Source organism: Hyperolius riggenbachi, chromosome 3 (genome assembly GCF_040937935.1).
Source record: "Hyperolius riggenbachi isolate aHypRig1 chromosome 3, aHypRig1.pri, whole genome shotgun sequence".
In the NCBI taxonomy this organism is placed as follows: Eukaryota; Metazoa; Chordata; class Amphibia; order Anura; family Hyperoliidae; genus Hyperolius; species Hyperolius riggenbachi.
The window spans coordinates 332989757-333006769 of NC_090648.1; the positions used below are offsets into that span (position 1 = coordinate 332989757).

At 45.6% G+C, this 17013-nt stretch overlaps 1 protein-coding gene across 3 annotated transcripts in view; it reads right to left on the reverse strand.

The window, feature by feature from the left end:
- The window catches only part of PPM1H (protein phosphatase, Mg2+/Mn2+ dependent 1H), a 303440-nt gene that overhangs the window by 70112 nt on the left and 216315 nt on the right, over positions 1 to 17013 (reverse strand). The gene's annotated exons all lie outside the window — the stretch shown is intronic.

Here is a 17013-nt window from a genome sequence, read left to right on the forward strand (position 1 = left end):
TCCGCCTCACCCTGACGTGGAGATGTAGGATCACTCCTCTCACCCTGACGTGGAGATGTAGGATTACTCCTCTCACCCTGACATGGAGATGTAGGGTCACTGCTAGCACCCTGACATGGAGATGTAGGGTCACTGCTAGCACCCTGACGAGGAGATGTAGGGTCACTCCTCTTACCCTGACATGGAGATGTAGGATCACTCCTCTCGCCCTGACATGGAGATGTAGGGTCACAGCTCTCACCCTGACATGGAGATGTAGGGTCACTCCTCTCACCCTGACGTGGAGATGTAGGATCACTCCTCTCACCCTGACATGGAGATGTAGGGTCACTCCTCTCACCCTGACATGGAGATGTAGGGTCACTCCTCTCACCCTGACATGGAGATGTAGGGTCACAGCTCTCACCCTGACATGGAGATGTAGGGTCACAGCTCTCACCCTGACATGGAGATGTATGGTCACTCCTCTCACCCTGACATGGAGATGTAGGATCACTCCTCTCACCCTGACATGGAGATGTAGGGTCACTCCTCTCACCCTGACATGGAGATGTAGGGTCACTCCTCTCGCCCTGACATGGAGATGTAGGGTCACAGCTCTCACCCCGACATGTAGATGTAGAGTCACAGCTCTCACCCCGACATGTAGATGTAGGGTCATTCCTCTCACCCTGACATGGAGATGTAGGGTCACTCCTCTCACCCTGACATATAGATGTAGGGTCATTCCTCTAACACTGACATGGAGATGTAGGGTCACTCCTCTCACCCTGACATGGAGATGTAGGGTCACTCCTCTCACCCTGACATGGAGATGTAGGGTCACTCCTCTCACCCTGACATGGAGATGTAGGGTCACTGCTAGCACCCTGACATGGAGATGTATGGTCACTCCTCTCACCCTGACATGGAGATGTAGGGTCACTCATCTCGCCCTGACATGGAGATGTATGGTCACTCCTCTCACCCTGACATGGAGATGTAGGGTCACTCCTCTCACCCTGACATGGAGATGTAGGGTCACAGCATACTTCATGCTTCAGAGTCAGAAGGGGGAAGTATTGGGAGCAGTAGTAAGAAGTATAGGAAGGATGAAGAGGGGCTTGGAGTGCTGGTGCTGGAAGCAGTGACCAAGGTGAGTTAACCCCCACTGCCATGGTCCATGTCAACTAATCCCCAGTTTCATGGAAATGTGCTTTTGCCCACTCATCCTTAATGCTCCACTCATCTCTTCCCATTCTTGTCATAACTAAAAAAATGCGTTTTGACTGAGTTTCCAATGTAGTGTTGAGGCTGCATTCACTGTGGGACGTTGCATTGTAATGCAACGTTAAAGAGAACCTGAACTGAAAATAAAAAGTCAAAATAACCATACACAGGTCATACATATGTTCTATGTAGTCTACTTCTCAATCTCTCCTGTGTCCCATTTGCCCACTGTGATCAATGGAATTCTCTATCCTCCATTTTAAAAATGGCCATTACCCCCTTACAGCTTTCTGGTCAGCACACTGTTAAACTGTAATATCACTCACTTGAGCCATAGGGAAACATGGACATTACCTTGCACATTCAGTTGTAACTGACATACTGCTGATATATAACTGACAGCAACTGGTATATTTCAGTTCTGACAAAATATTGTCAGAACTAGAAGTGATCACTGTAAGAAGAAAATGGTGAGCCTCTGAGAGGAACTGATGGCGAGGTAAGTATGTAATATTCATTTGCAGATACGTCATGTGTTTATTTTAACCACTTAAGCCCAACTGGATGAGATTTCTCGTCCAGTTGGGCTGCGCGCACTCCCGCGGGTCACGCACGCTCCCGCGCCCCCCCCCCCCCTGTGCGCGCCCCCGCTGCTGGCCGCTAGATTACCGATCAGTGAAAGGGATTATAAATCCCTTTCGCTGATCGGACCCCCCCCGGAGAAAAGCCGACAGCGTCTCTTCAGATGCTGCGGCTTTTCTGAGCTCTGGGCTCCTTTCTTCTGCCTGGGAGCGAGATCGATCGCTCCCAGGACTTTTTGATTCTGGCCATCTTGTGGCCAAATAGCAAATTACACCTGTAAAAAAAAAAATTTCAAATTAAACATATAAATATATTTAAAAAAAAACCTGTTTACCTCCCACACCAAAAAATACCCACATACAAGTTTAAATTAAAAAAAAAAAAAAATTACAATAATAAAAAAAAAAACATAAATAGTTACCTAAGGGTCTGAACTTTTTAAATATGCATGTCAAAGGAGTATATCAATATGATTTAATAAATTATGGGCTTCTAAACAGTGATGGATGCAAAACGGAAAAAATGCACCTTTATTTCCAAATAAAATATTGTCGCCATACATTGTGATAGGGACATAATTTTAACGGTGAAATACCCGGGGCATATGGGCAAATACAATACGTGAGTTTTAATTATGGAGGCATGTATTATTTTAAAACTATAATGGCTGAAAACTGAGAAATAATGAATTTTTTCCATTTTTTTCTTATTCTTCCTGTTAAAATGCATTTACAGTAAAGTGGCTCTTAGCAAAATGTACCACCCACAGAAAGCCTAATTGGTGGCGGAAAAAACAAGATATAGATCAATTAATTGTGATGAGTAGTGATAAAGTTATTGGCAAATGAATGGGGGGTGAAAGTTGCTCGGATGTAAAAAAATGTCAACCCTTCGGGCTTAAGTGGTTAAATGATTTTACTCACATCAGGGTACCTTTAAAGTCACAATGCAGCTTTACAACGCAACACAAAAAAAAGGTGGTAATGCACATTAACGCTGCATTGCCGTCGCATACAATAGGCGCAGTAAAGCATACAGGCAATGAAAAGTATGCTTTCCTGTACCTGGTAACGTGTGCGTTTAGAGGTAACGCACTGCAAGCAGTGAGTTACCATAACGCTACACGTTACAATGCAACGCTAATATCGCACTGTGAACGGCCCATAGGATTAGCATTGCAGTGCGGTAAGCTGCGTTATAAGACTTTATAACGCAGCTCCGCAATGTCCCACTGTGAATGCAGCCTCAGTGACTAATGCATATTGATAGCAGGCATTTTCAGGACCTAAGCAGTTAAATTCTCCAGTTCTGATCTGACATTAGATTTTCCCAGGTGCAGCTCTCAGTATTTGCTTCTAGCAGACTCTATTTACAGCAGAGGTTAGACTAGTGATTGCTGGGATGGAAAACTAATTTCTCAATCTGGCTTTTATTTACACTCTTATTAAAGAGGTCTTCACGCATTTCAGAGTGGCAGCCAATGTCCGTGCTCAACATTTGGCCCAGTGCCAGGCAGAGAAATTATCATGCCAGCAAAAGATAGTCGCTTCCATTTCAACCTTTCCATGTCCTCTCATTTAAGCCTGAATTTGCATGAAGGCAGAAACTGATTGCTGTGAGCTCTGGGTGTCATAGAGGGCACCGGCTGGAGAATGTGTTGTTGTGGATAAGCTATGCTTAGTGCTGCAGGGAACAATAGTAGATGTGTTGAGAAGTAAACACATATATGCTCTTTATTGCTTGCCTAAAATCACATGCTGCTGTCTAGTAGATATATTCTTTTTTTTTCTTTATTAACATATAGAAGTTTCCCGCTTATTTGCCATATGCTGTTCTGTACTTTCATGTTACAGTTTGATAGAATTCCTGAAAAATAATTGAAATGTTGCATCCTTATCCTAAGTGAAAAAGTATACCGCAACAATTTTGGGGGACCCCAAGGGTCCTTTTACACTTAATGCGTTAGTATGCGGTTTTTTTTCTATAGCAATGCATTGTGAAAAAGCTTTTGTTTAACCACCCTGGCGTTCTGATTATATCGCCAGGGTGGCTGCGGGAGGGTTTTTTTTGAATAAAAAAAAAACTATTTCATGCAGCCAACTGAAAGTTGGCTGCATGAAAGCCCACTAGAGGGCGCTCCGGAGGCGATCTTCCGATCGCCTCCGGCGCCCAGAATAAACAAGGAAGGCCGCAATAAGCGGCCTTCCTTGTTTTGCTTATATCGTCGCCATAGCGACGAGCGGAGTGACGTCATCGACGTCAGCCGACGTCCTGACGTCAGCCGCCTCCGATCCAGCCCTTAGCGCTGGCCGGAACTTTTTGTTCCGGCTACGCTGGGCTCAGGCGGCTGGGGGGACCCTCTTTCGCCGCTGCTCGCGGCGAATCGCCGCAGAGCGGCGGCGATCAGGCAGCACACGCGGCTGGCAAAGTGCCGGCTGCGTGTGCTGCTTTTTATTTGATTAAAATCGGCCCAGCAGGGCCTGAGCGGCGACCTCCGGCGGTGTTGGACGAGCTCAGCTCGTCCAGACCGCTCAGGTGGTTAAAACGCATATAGTGAGGACTGAGCCATAGTAGAACATGGGCATTACTTTGAAAATCCGTTTTCTTTTAGTTGTAACTGACAGCAACTGAATAAGTGTAAAAGGGGTCTAATTTGAGCAATCAAGGGGCTTGAAATGGGGCTTATACTTCACTCAGACACGTTCGGTACAAATGCCATGTTTGTTAATTTACCTCATGACTTTAGACTTTTTTTTTTCAAATTCACTAAGATTTTCACACACGTGGCAATAGCTCAATAGTTTAATGAAAAACTGCATCTCATGCGGTGTTTGATGGATTATTGCAGTGCAGGGAAAATGGATGAAAGATTTTTTTTTACTATACTGACTAGTAAAGTGAAATTATAAGATATAATAAAATTAATATTACATTTGTATCAGCTCAAAACCATTAGTATACAAATATGTTTGATTACTACATAATAATATTGTGAAATTAGATAAATATGTTTTGATTATTAATTTTCCTATTTCCCTGAATAATTGAACCTAATGGCCACATTTACAGTGGTGCGTTGTGGTGTAATGGCCACTCTGTAACATGGCATACCACACTGCAATGCAACACCTATGTGGCGTTCACAGTGCATAGAGTTTTGCTGTATAACGCGTTGCAGTATGATAATGCACTGTATGCAGTGTATTACTGCTAAACATACACATTACAGTAAATGTGAAGAATACTTTTCATTGACTGTATGCTAGACTGTACCTGACTCAATAACTGTAATTTACCATGTGTATCAGAATTTTCGTGTCAGCACAGGCAGATGGAAGAGATAGTGAGGAAACACTGGCACATCTTGAAGGAAGATAGGGCTCTGCAGAGGATTATACCTAAAAAGCCCCAATTTATATATAGGAGAGCGCCGAACCTCAAACAGATTTTGGCGCCAAGTTTGGGAAAAAAAAGAACAAAAAAAAACATGTTGGCCAGTCTAGCAGTGGCCAATACGTGCGGTTAGTCTGTCTAATATTGGGTGTCTATGGTGGAGGCTGCTGCTGGAAAGTATTGCAAGACTCAGTGTTTTTTGAAGATTTTTATGGAAAGATGTGCGCTGAACAATAATGTACTGATTTTTGAAAGAGTTACCTAAGTCTGGTGATAGCGCACTCGTTGGGACTTTGATGTCTGTATATGTACGCTGGCTATAGCGCTTTGAAATTGTATGTATTTCATGTGATCATAAATGTCAGACTAAACAGGTAGCTTCTCAGTTTTGATGTAAACGTGTGCAGGGTGGGTGAGCTCAGGCCTAGCCTTGTGATGCCCACAGAGAGGGCCAGACATTACTCACAAGAGGAAAAGACACTGTAACACCCTGAGGGCCCATTTACACTCAGGCCTAGCCTTGTGATGCCCACAGAGAGGGCCAGACATTACTCACAAGAGGAAAAGACACTGTAACACCCTGAGGGCCCATTTACACTCAGGCCTAGCCTTGTGATGCCCACAGAGAGGGCCAGACATTACTCACAAGAGGAAAAGACACTGTAACACCCTGAGGGCCCATTTACACTCAGGCCTAGCCTTGTGATGCCCACAGAGAGGGCCAGACATTACTCACAAGAGGAAAAGACACTGTAACACCCTGAGGGCCCATTTACACTCAGGCCTAGCCTTGTGATGCCCACAGAGAGGGCCAGACATTACTCACAAGAGGAAAAGACACTGTAACACCCTGAGGGCCCATTTACACTCAGGCCTAGCCTTGTGATGCCCACAGAGAGGGCCAGACATTACTCACAAGAGGAAAAGACACTGTAACACCCTGAGGGCCCATTTACACTCAGGCCTAGCCTTGTGATGCCCACAGAGAGGGCCAGACATTACTCACAAGAGGAAAAGACACTGTAACACCCTGAGGGCCCATTTACACTCAGGCCTAGCCTTGTGATGCCCACAGAGAGGGCCAGACATTACTCACAAGAGGAAAAGACACTGTAACACCCTGAGGGCCCATTTACACTCAGGCGATAAGCAGGCATTTACCGCCAATTTATTTATTTAAGTATTTATATAGCACCGACATCTTCCGCAGCGCTGTACAGTCTGTATTGTCTTGTCACTAACTGTCCCTCAGAGGGGGCTCACAATCTAGTCCCTTGCATTTTTAAAGCACTACCGCAATGCTAACTATATGGTACTTATCTCTCTACTGCGATCGCCGGCGACTTGCGATTAGTGCTAAATGGAAAAAAAAATTTTAGCATTTTTTTTGAGCAATTGCAATGTATTTCAATAGTGCAAGTCGCTAGCGTTTAGCGCTTGTAAGTGTGTAAGGGGCCTGAAGGTATCTAAGGTCTGATGCTTGAAGTTGTGCTCAGCAATTTTACCAGTACTAACAGCGCGGGGGGGGGAGGGCGGTTTGGAGGCAACATGCCTTACCCTATTAGCACAATGCACATGATGGAGGTCATGCATGCATTGCTATGGCAATTCCAGTAACACACATTGCATTAATAGGGTCACACGAGCTGCCCCCCTGCCGTTAGTACCGGTAATAGTACAGTGCGCCCTCCTGCACAGAGCAATTACACTGCTGTTCCGTGCATCATGTTCGTAAAGATATATAGGATATTAATTACAATGAATATATATTTATATTAGCATATAACTTCCTTGAAAGAAGGCACCATAAGGGACTCCAAAATAGCATGTATATTGAACAGCATGACATAACCAGAAACATATGTTCATTCATTCGGCGTGAATAAGTAAGACAACACAGCTCATTTTACTAATAAATGCAAACCGTACACTATTATTTGCATAGCAGTTATTCATATTTAGCTTCTTGCATCCTAAACATACTCCTCTTCAGAATTCGATTAAGGCTGAGTATTTTCTGTTTGCAAACTAAGAATACTGCTGAAGCCATGCTTTTAATGAAGCCTTGATCTCCAGCATTGTCCTCGAATCACCCGCAGTGATAACTGCTTCTTTTTCAGTAAGCCGGATATTATACATGAAGTGTATCCCCTTTAACTCTTGTTTGCATAGAAATATCACACTGACTGACCATCTGCCAGTAATAATTCCATCACCAAGTCTTCCGCTTATCTTGATCTGCCTTAATTACTGCTGAGAATTCAAGATCCAGGCTCTAGTTCTTGTTAACCCACTGTTTGCAATGATATTACACTTTTTAGCTATACAGTAATCTAACATCGCAATGCACAGCTGCATCATAATGGTATGTACAGGGGCAGCTGGCCCATGACGCATTTGCGTCAGGCGGCATGGGCCCTGGGGCGCCGATTCGGCCCACCCCCTACCACCGCCACTTGCCCCTCCCCCCACTACAGGAATCCGCTGTCCTGCTTCCTGCCTCTTCACAGCAGCCGCATGCCATTGCTATGACAAAGCATGCACGGAGGAGAGGGGGCCAGCAGGGGCCTTAAAAGAGGAAACGGCCTCCAGCTCAGATGGAAACATAAGCGACAGCCATGGGGAATGGGAGGGGGGGGGGGGATTGGTGCAGGCACTGGGGATAATCACTAGTTAACCTCCTTAGCAGTATGCCTGACACGGTGTTGGGCATACCGCTCTCTGTCCTCAGGAGTGCCCCAGGCTGAATTAATTTGCAGTAATAGCTCCCCATAGTGACCGGAACTGTCCGGGGAGGCTGCGCCGATCACTGGAGCCAGGCTGGGTAATGTATAAACTGGGGGATCGCAGGGGAACTGGGGGTGCCGGACACTTTTACTAGCTAGCCTAGTGCTAGCTAAATGTTTTGCAGCTAGTACTGCAAATTTATTCATCCTGGGGCACAAAGTAACATAACTTCCTGAGCGACGTAATATTAAGGAGGAGGTTAAGAGTTTCAGCGTATCTTTGTTGTACTGTAGTGCAGGAAACACCACTAGCAGAATAAAGTAATTTTAATGGAATGGGCAGAAATTATTTGTTCCATTTCTACTCCTGACCATCCCACAACTGAATAATATACACTTCTTGCCCTTCAAAAGCCTCGTGCTCCCAAATTCATTTTAACATAGTATTCCATGGTGATGTCACTCATCCTCTTATGGCCTGCTCCTCAGGGTCATCTGGAAGCAAGCTGCCTCATTATCATATACTGTATGTCTGGCCTCCTGGGGTGGCTTCTGGGTGGGGAAGACGTGGAGTATGGTGCTTGCTGCCATTTACCTCCCCTTTGCACTATAGGAGGAGGGGTACAGCTCTGACTGCCACTTGCCCTTCACTCACAGCAGACTGTGAAATGTGGCACAGAGGCTGTGAGAGCGGGTTCCACCAATCTAACACACTATGGAGAGAAGATGGTTGGCATCTGGAATGCCTGGTTTCCAGGATAGTAGCCTGGCAGTACACCTGGAAGCTGGGTTATTGAACCTAGAAGACCAATACAAGGTAATGAAACAGAAATGTCAAACAACTTAGATAAGGCCTGCAAACATAAGATATTGAGAAATTTTCTCCTCTAGGTGATAAGTAATATGCATAGAAGCATTTACTACTTCTGCATCCATAGTTTAAATTTTACCGAGGTCTTAACGCTTTCACAATACTCTAGTGAGATAGTCCTTGAAAGTTTTGCCTAGGCAATTTCTCTTGATATATCATTTGGGATTGGGACAACTAATGTACTCACTAGAGAAATATGATGTTCCTTGGCAGAAGGATATGGTTAGTATATATTCTGATATGAAAGCAATTTTAACATGGAGACTTTGAATGTAGGTGACTTACAATATCTACTTAAAGAGACTTTGAAGCGCTAATAAATCTCGCTTCAGAGCTCAAAGTTAGCAGGGGCATGTGTGCCCCTGCTAAACCGCCGCAATAGCGCCGCTAAACGGGGGTCCCTTCACCCCCAAATCCCCCCCGCACGACTTGGTCGTACATTTGGTCGCTCCTGGAGGCAGGGCTAACTGCCGCTGCCTCCAGTCGCATCTATCAGCGGCGCATCGCCGCCTCTCCCCCGCCCCTCTCAGTGAAGGAAGACTGAGAGGGGCGGGGGAGAGGCGGAGATACGCGCTGACAGACGCGCATGGGGCAGGGCGATGTTTCTGACAGAAGCGCTCCCCCGCTGCGGCGTTTTAGGAGGTGCAATTATGTTCAAGAGATTTTTAAAGTAAAAAACTCATTTTTCGGAGACTTTAGCGTCTCTTTAAGAGGCCCTGCAGCTCTATACAGGTAGTGTCAGTTTAGTTTAGATGCACTGCCATTCCTCTCTACTTTCCCCTAAATAGTGTACATTTTTTAAAATAATCTAGCCCCATTACTGGATCACATTGGTTCTTCATAATTTCCACTCTTTGTAAATCGGCCCAATGGATGAAAGAGAACGCTATAGTTCCTAAGGTTCTAAATTGAGGAATCTAGTTATGTTTCGACCTTAAACAGCTGTGCTGGCCAGCAGGCTGTACAGCAGCAGTTGAAGATAAAATATTTTTAAAAATGTATTAATTGTAGATTCTTATTGTATGCCAAATCCAGTGAAACTTCACAGAGTTGCCCCTTTAAGCACAGCAAGCTCATACTTCCCACACAACAAACAGCAGAACAGGAGCTTTTATATTTTCAAACCACGGGAGCCCCTTACAAATCTTACCTCCTGAGCACACTGCAGTTTCTCTGTGGACATTTTATGCTCAACATTTTTCATGTATTTCTTTAGAAGTCACTATAATAGATCTTTTTATACTTTTTTTTCAAAGACACTTTGTAAGCGTAATATTCATTTTTCATCACAACTAAAGAAATGCGCACGTGTAATAATCATAATGTACGTCTTGTGGCAGGCCCTGTATCAAGACACCAACATTATTGTGAAGTGCACCAAGGAAACAGCTTGAGCGATAAGAAATGTCAGTACAGCGGCGTCACCACTGACTCACACTCTCGACCAAACAATATTCATTGTATATCACATTTATGTTGGAAACATCGGTATATTCGTCATTATCCCAGCAAATCATTTGAAGATGTGTATTCACATAGGATGCTACAAGGGCATATATTGTAAGTACCATGGTGGCCTGAGCTACTGTAAGCTGAGTCCCTTTTTCAGAGGCGATGGCAACATTTCCTCTGAGCTACCAGCGAAGAGTTTACAAAAAAATGGGGCTGATTTATCAAGACTAGACCAAAGGAAGCTACAGTTAAGGGCCCTTTAGCACTTAATGCGTTGGTGTACATTAGTACGCGTTTTTTCCATAGCAGTGCATTGTGAAAAGCTTTCAGTTAAAACAAGTATAGTGGGAACTGTGCCATAGGAAAACATGGGCATTACTTTAAAAATCAGTTTTCTTTTAGTTATAACAGAGCAACTGATTAAAGGGTACCTAAACTGAGAAGGGTATTGATTTTTCCTTTTAAAGTAATACCAGTTGCCTGACTCTCCTGCTGATCCTGTGTCTCTAATACTTTCAGCCACAGCCCCCGAACAAGCATGCAGATCAGGTGATCTGACGGAAGTCTGACTGGATTCGCTTTATGCTTGTTTGAGGTGTGTGATTCAGCCACTACTGCAGCTAAAGAGATCAGCAGGGCTGCCAGGCAACTGGTATTGTTTAAAAGGAAAAATCCATATCCCTCTCAGTTTAGGTTCCCTTTAAGTGTAAAAGGGTCCTTAGGTGGCTACACATCAGGCGATTTTGCGGCCGATCAACCATCCAATTCGCTAATTATCAATTATCGAATCGGATTGTACTGCCAAATCAGTACCGTCAAAATCATGCCTGATCAATGATGCAACCAATTTTGGGCCAAAATTGGTCACATGTATCGATCGGACATGCTGCAAGATATAGGGCCCACATGCTCAATTGTATGTGCAGCAGTAACACTTTTCTCCTGGTGGACTCAAAGCACTTGAGCTGCAGCCACTAGCTGTATGCTCAGTAGGCAGTATCAGTGTTAGGGAGTCTAGCCCATGGTCTCCTTACTGAATAGGTGCTGGCTTACTGAACAGGCAGAGCCAAGATTCGAACCCTGGTCTTCTGAGTCAGAGGCAGAGCACTTAACCGGTACACCATCCAGCCTACTTGATGATAGGTGGGCTTTAAATTCAAACTATTACACGCTAGAAAAAAAAGACAGATTTTAGAAATCTTTTGAAGCAGATTATTTGTAAGGGAAGGATAGATGATATTATAAATTAGTTGCAATATTTGGAACTAAGGTAATGTTTTTATGTAAACCTGTACTTGAAGCGAGATAAACAAATCGTTAGATACTGTAGAGGGAAGCCTTTTAGTAGTAGGAGTTATCTGACAGTGCTGCACTGCTGTCAGATGATTTTCTGTATGTGAAAAACACATTCAAGTGTGAACTAGCCCATTGATTAACATTAAGTTCTCTGTTTTACTAAGTACAGAAAAACTGACAAGTGTGACCCCTGCAGGATTTAATAGTTAGGGTGCATATGTAGATCAGGTTAATAGTAGAACATCATAGCACTCAGTTTGTATGATGGAGCACAAATATAGCTGGTAACAGGAAGTAATTTCAGCATGCTTAACCACTTGACAACCACAGTGCTACCCCGCCCCCCCCCCCCCCCCCCCAACGACCAGGCTGTTTTTTGCAGCACAGGGCTGTGAAGGCTTTTCAGCCTCCTGCACAGCCCAGCTATGGAGTCCAGCGATCGGACTCTCCTCCTTTTTTTTTGTCCCTAAGGGAACATGCTGCCAGAGGGGTCAGATCGCTGCGGCAGTTTTTTTTTTTTTTTCTTCAGCCTCTTCGAGGCTCTCTTTCTCCCCATCCCCCTCCAGAATTGAACAGGATGGCAATCCGTCCTGTTCCACCTCTCATAGGCATCAGCCTATGAGAGGCCGGGGATCGCCGATCTCGTACAGCGCTGCCGGGGACCGCAGCGCTGTACGGGTGTAAACAAAGGGGATTTCTTTCCCCTTTCGTTTACAAACAACCTGCTAGCCACGATCGGCGGCTAGCAGGCTAATGACGGAACTCCGTTCCGTGAAGTGGCAGGGAACGAACGCCGTTCCCTGGGAAACTGCAGCCCCAGGACTTGACGCCCATCAGCGTTAGGCGGTCCCCAGGTAGTTAAACCAATCACAATCCCATTCAAACCGATTCTTTTTCAGGGTCAGGGGCCTGTAACTTAGGCTAGGGTCGCATAGCATACTTTCCATTGGACTGTATGCTTCACTATAATTTACTGTATGTGAGGCAATGCGGCCATAACATTTGTTAAAACTTTTGTGTCCCACCATGACCCTAGCCTTAAAGGACAATTGAAGTGAGAAGACTATGAAGGCTGACATATCTGTTTCCTGTTGTCTGAATAACACCAAAAACAAGCATGCAGCTAATCTTGTCAGATCTGACCATAATTTCAGAAACACCTGATCTGCTGCATGCTTGTTCAGGGTCTATGGCTAAAAGTTTTAGAGGCAGAGGATCAGCAGGATAGCCAGGCAACTGGTATTTCTTAGAGAACTAGATCTTAAAGGAAGCCTGAGATGTGAAGTATTGGTGTATTTATACTTACCTGGGGCTTTCTCCAGCCCCATGAGGTGTGTGGGCTCTATCGCTGTCCTCTGTTCTGTTGCAATATTCCCTGGTAATCTGGTCGGGTGTGCTCTTCTGCGCATGCGCGGCTCGGCAGGCGCAGAATGCTCCCAGGTAGGGGAGCAAGATTAGCCAGATAAACTGGGGGGCTGTCTGGGGGAAGAAATAAGTGAAATAAGTGAACGGGGTGGCTGGAGAGGATGTAGAAGGAGCCCATGCACCTAATTGGGCTGGAGGAAGTCACGGGTAAGTATAAATACACCAATATGTCACTGTGAGAAAACGCGGAAAAGCCATCGCGAGTGCTCAGGATAAGGCGGCTGATTCCGCGTTCAACATGGCGGATTCCGCGTCTGACGCGGTGGTTTACACGCATAGGCCTACTTCTGTCCGTATGGCGGAACGTGGAGGAACCGCCACATGCTCGGATAGCGGTGTGGCTGGTTCCGCGTCCGGCACAGCGGATACATTGCAAAACAGATCTGGTGTGGCTAGGACTGATAGTCCACACAGGTTCAGAAGGACGCACGCGTTCAGAGGCAGAGCTTTTATGACAGCCAGAAAGGTGTCAGTTGACCAAGCCGGTCAGCTGACAATTTTACCACTTCCTATTGGTCCAGCACTTAGGGGAGGCGCTGGAGAGCGCTAGGGTATATATACTGGATGCTGGTCATTTCTCTGGTGTCTGCCGTTGCGATCACTACGTGGTAGCACTCAGACCTTTTGCTAATCTGTGTTGTGATTTCTCTGTTATACTTCAAACTAGTTCCAGGGTGTTGATGATCAAGGAACTCACACCCAAGACTAGGGAACTGTATTACCATTCTGTTATATATCAGACTAGTTCCAGGGTGTTGATGATCACGGAGCTCACAGCTAAAGAATAGGCATTGCTATTATCTGGTATGACTTCCTGCTTTCCTGACCACTCTCTTGATCTCTGATTTGGTACTTCGCTATATCTGATACTCTGTTGCCAAACTCTGCTTGTCCTTGGATTCCGTTTCTGTCTCCTGTCTTTGTAACTGATCTGTCTGTCTGTTGCCGACCTGGCCTGTCCGACCTCGAGAACTATCTCTTCTGTTTAGAGATAGTTCACAGATCTGTCAGTGACACTCCACCATTGGTGTCACTCACACTCTGGTCCTTCCCACTCTCAGTCTGACTTCTCCCCTTGGTGAGCCTCAGGCCATTGGAAGGAGCTTATTCTTGGGCAGTATCTCTTACTGCCTTGCACCCTCGATACGGGTGCTCTCCTCATAGTATTACTGTTGCACCAAACACTCATCTTACTCAAGTGTCCAGAGGTTAGAGATATATCTGATTATCGGTGATACTGCAGATTATCAATAATCAGGTATATATCTGTATTCTCGGTGATACTGCAGATCACCGATAATCAGATCCTCTCTGTGTTACACCGATCGTTACAGAACGGCAGACCAAACACAAATGGACGCTCTCACCAGCCGTCTGGGCACACTTACCACTTCGGTGGAAAACATCAATCAAGCGCTGGGTAGCCACCAGACGCTAATAAATGCCCTGTCTGGATCCGTACAAACCCTTCAGACGGCTGTGGATGAGGTGCGATCTCCTCCTAGCACAGACATACATATGCCTGTACCTGAAAAATTTTCTGGCCACAGATCTGATTTCCGAAATTTTAGGAGTAGAGTGTTATCATACTTTGAGTTGAGACCTAGATCTTCAGGAACCATGGCCCAAAGGGTCACATTTATTAAGACTTTGTTATCCGGCGATTCCCAGACCTGGGCGGACAGTTTACCCGCTGGAGACTTAGCCCTGACCTCTGTAGAGGAATTTTTTAAAGCCATGGCAATAATTTACGACGACCCAGACATTGCCTCGACTTCTGAGCGGAAGCTCAAATTATTACGTCAAGGCAAGAGTCCGGTCGAGGAGTATGCTGCTGAATTCAGAAGGTGGTCAGTGTCAGCCAGGTGGGACACCTTTGCTCTTTTAGATTGTTTTCTATCAGGATTGTCAGATGAGGTCTCTGATCTAATGTTAAGTCAGCCTGAACCTAAGACCATTGATGAGGCCATTTCATCAGCCATCAGGATCGACCGTAGGCTACGCTATCAGAGACAGACCCGGGGTAGAAGCCATGTAAGAATGGGGTCCTACGCAGCACCTCCGGTGACTCCACCTCCTCCCGTTTCACCTCCACCTGAGCCAATGCAGATTGGTCGGTCAAAATTGTCGCAAGTGGAGCAGAGACGCAGAATCTCCGAGCAGTTATGTCTTTATTGTGCAGAGGGGGGACAGAGTTCAGAATTGCCCTAAGAAGTCGGGAACCGCTATTGCCTAGGAGTAGTTGGGGGTAATACCCTAGGCGTACAACTTTTACCCCTAGATGATAAAAGGTTGCTTCTTCCTTGTACGATTGCTTGGGAAGATAAATCTGAAGTCACTGAGGCCTTAGTTGATTCAGGCTCAGCGGCTAATTTTATGGATTACGAATTTGCTAAGAAATTGGGTATACCACTCACCCTGGTGACACCACCTATCCAAGTTACGATAGTGGATGATTCCCCTCTGCAACGTAACCATCCTCTGTCTCAGACACCAGAGGTGGGAGTCTCTATAGGGGTGCTGCATGGGGAGAAGTTGCATTTTTTTGTGTTACACATGACCACCTCCACTATCATCCTTGGTATGCCCTGGTTACACCTTCACTCCCCTCAGATGAATTGGGCCACTGGTCAGCTAACGACCTGGTCAGTACATTGCTTTCAGCATTGTTTAGTGAAGGTGACCTTAGGTCAGACCAGAATTCATGTGGAGGGGGTACCGGAACAATATTCTGAATTTACAGATGTGTTTTGTCCCAAAGCTGCAGATAAACTACCTCCACATCGCCCTTTCGATTGCCCCATCGACCTCCGATCTGGTTGTATGCCCCCTAGAGGCCATCTCTACAATTTGTCTGGGCCGGAAAAAGTGGCCATGCAAGAGTACATCTGTGAAAACTTAGCTAAGGGTTTCATTCGCCCTTCCCGGTCGCCTGCCGGAGCAGGTTTCTTTCCTTCGGCCATGCATTGATTACCGGGGCCTGAATAAGATCACAGTAAAAAAAAATCGCTATCCATTGCCTTTGATAGACGATTTATTTACTCAGGTCACCAGTACTAAGATTTTTTCGAAACTGGATTTACGGGGTGCATACAACCTGGTGCGGATCAGAGAGGGCGATGAGTGGAAGACGGCCTTTAACACACCCGATGGGCATTACGAGTATCTGGTGATGCCCTTCGGGTTGTGTAACGCTCCGGCCGTCTTTCAGGAACTCATTAATGAAGTATTCAGGGAGGTATTGGGTAAATTTGTCCTGGTATATCTAGATGATATACTGATCTTTTCAGATAACCTCTCTGAGCACAGGGCTCATGTCAAATGGGTGTTGCATAAGTTAAGACAGAACATGCTTTACGCTAAATTGGAGAAATGCATTTTTGAGGTAACATCTGTCACCTTTCTGGGATACATAATTTCCACCTCGGGCCTGTCTATGGATCCTGCCAAAGTCTCTGCTGTCCTGGAGTGGCCACAGCCAGTGGGACTGAAATCCCTCCAGAGATTTTTGGGATTCGCTAATTACTACTCATAAAGGGGTACTCCACAGTCATAGCACCCCTCACCAGTCTCACAAAGAAAGGGGCAGATACCAACCACTCGTCCCCCGAGGCTCTGGCTGCTTTCTCCACCTTGAAAGTATTATTTTGCTCTGCACCCATTTTGAGACACGTCGACACCTCCTATCCCTTTATTGTGGAGGTGGACAGCTCGGAGGTCGGGGTGGGGGCTGTGCTGTCTCAGCGTTCTGGGTTGCAGGGAAGATTACACCCATGTGCTATTTCTCTCGTAGCTTTTCACCAGCAGAGAAGAACTACGATATAGGCAACAGAGAGCTCCTAGCCATTAAATTGGCCTTCGAGGAATGGCGCCACTGGCTAGAAGGAGCAGAACATACGATTACCGTTTACACTGATCACAAAAATTTGGAGTACATTGAGGGGGCTAAGAGATTGAGTCCCCGTCAGGCTCGGTGGTCACTGTTTTTCTCGAGATTCAGATTTGTAATTACGTACACTCCGGGTAGTAAAAACATTAAAGCGGATGCTTTGTCCAGAT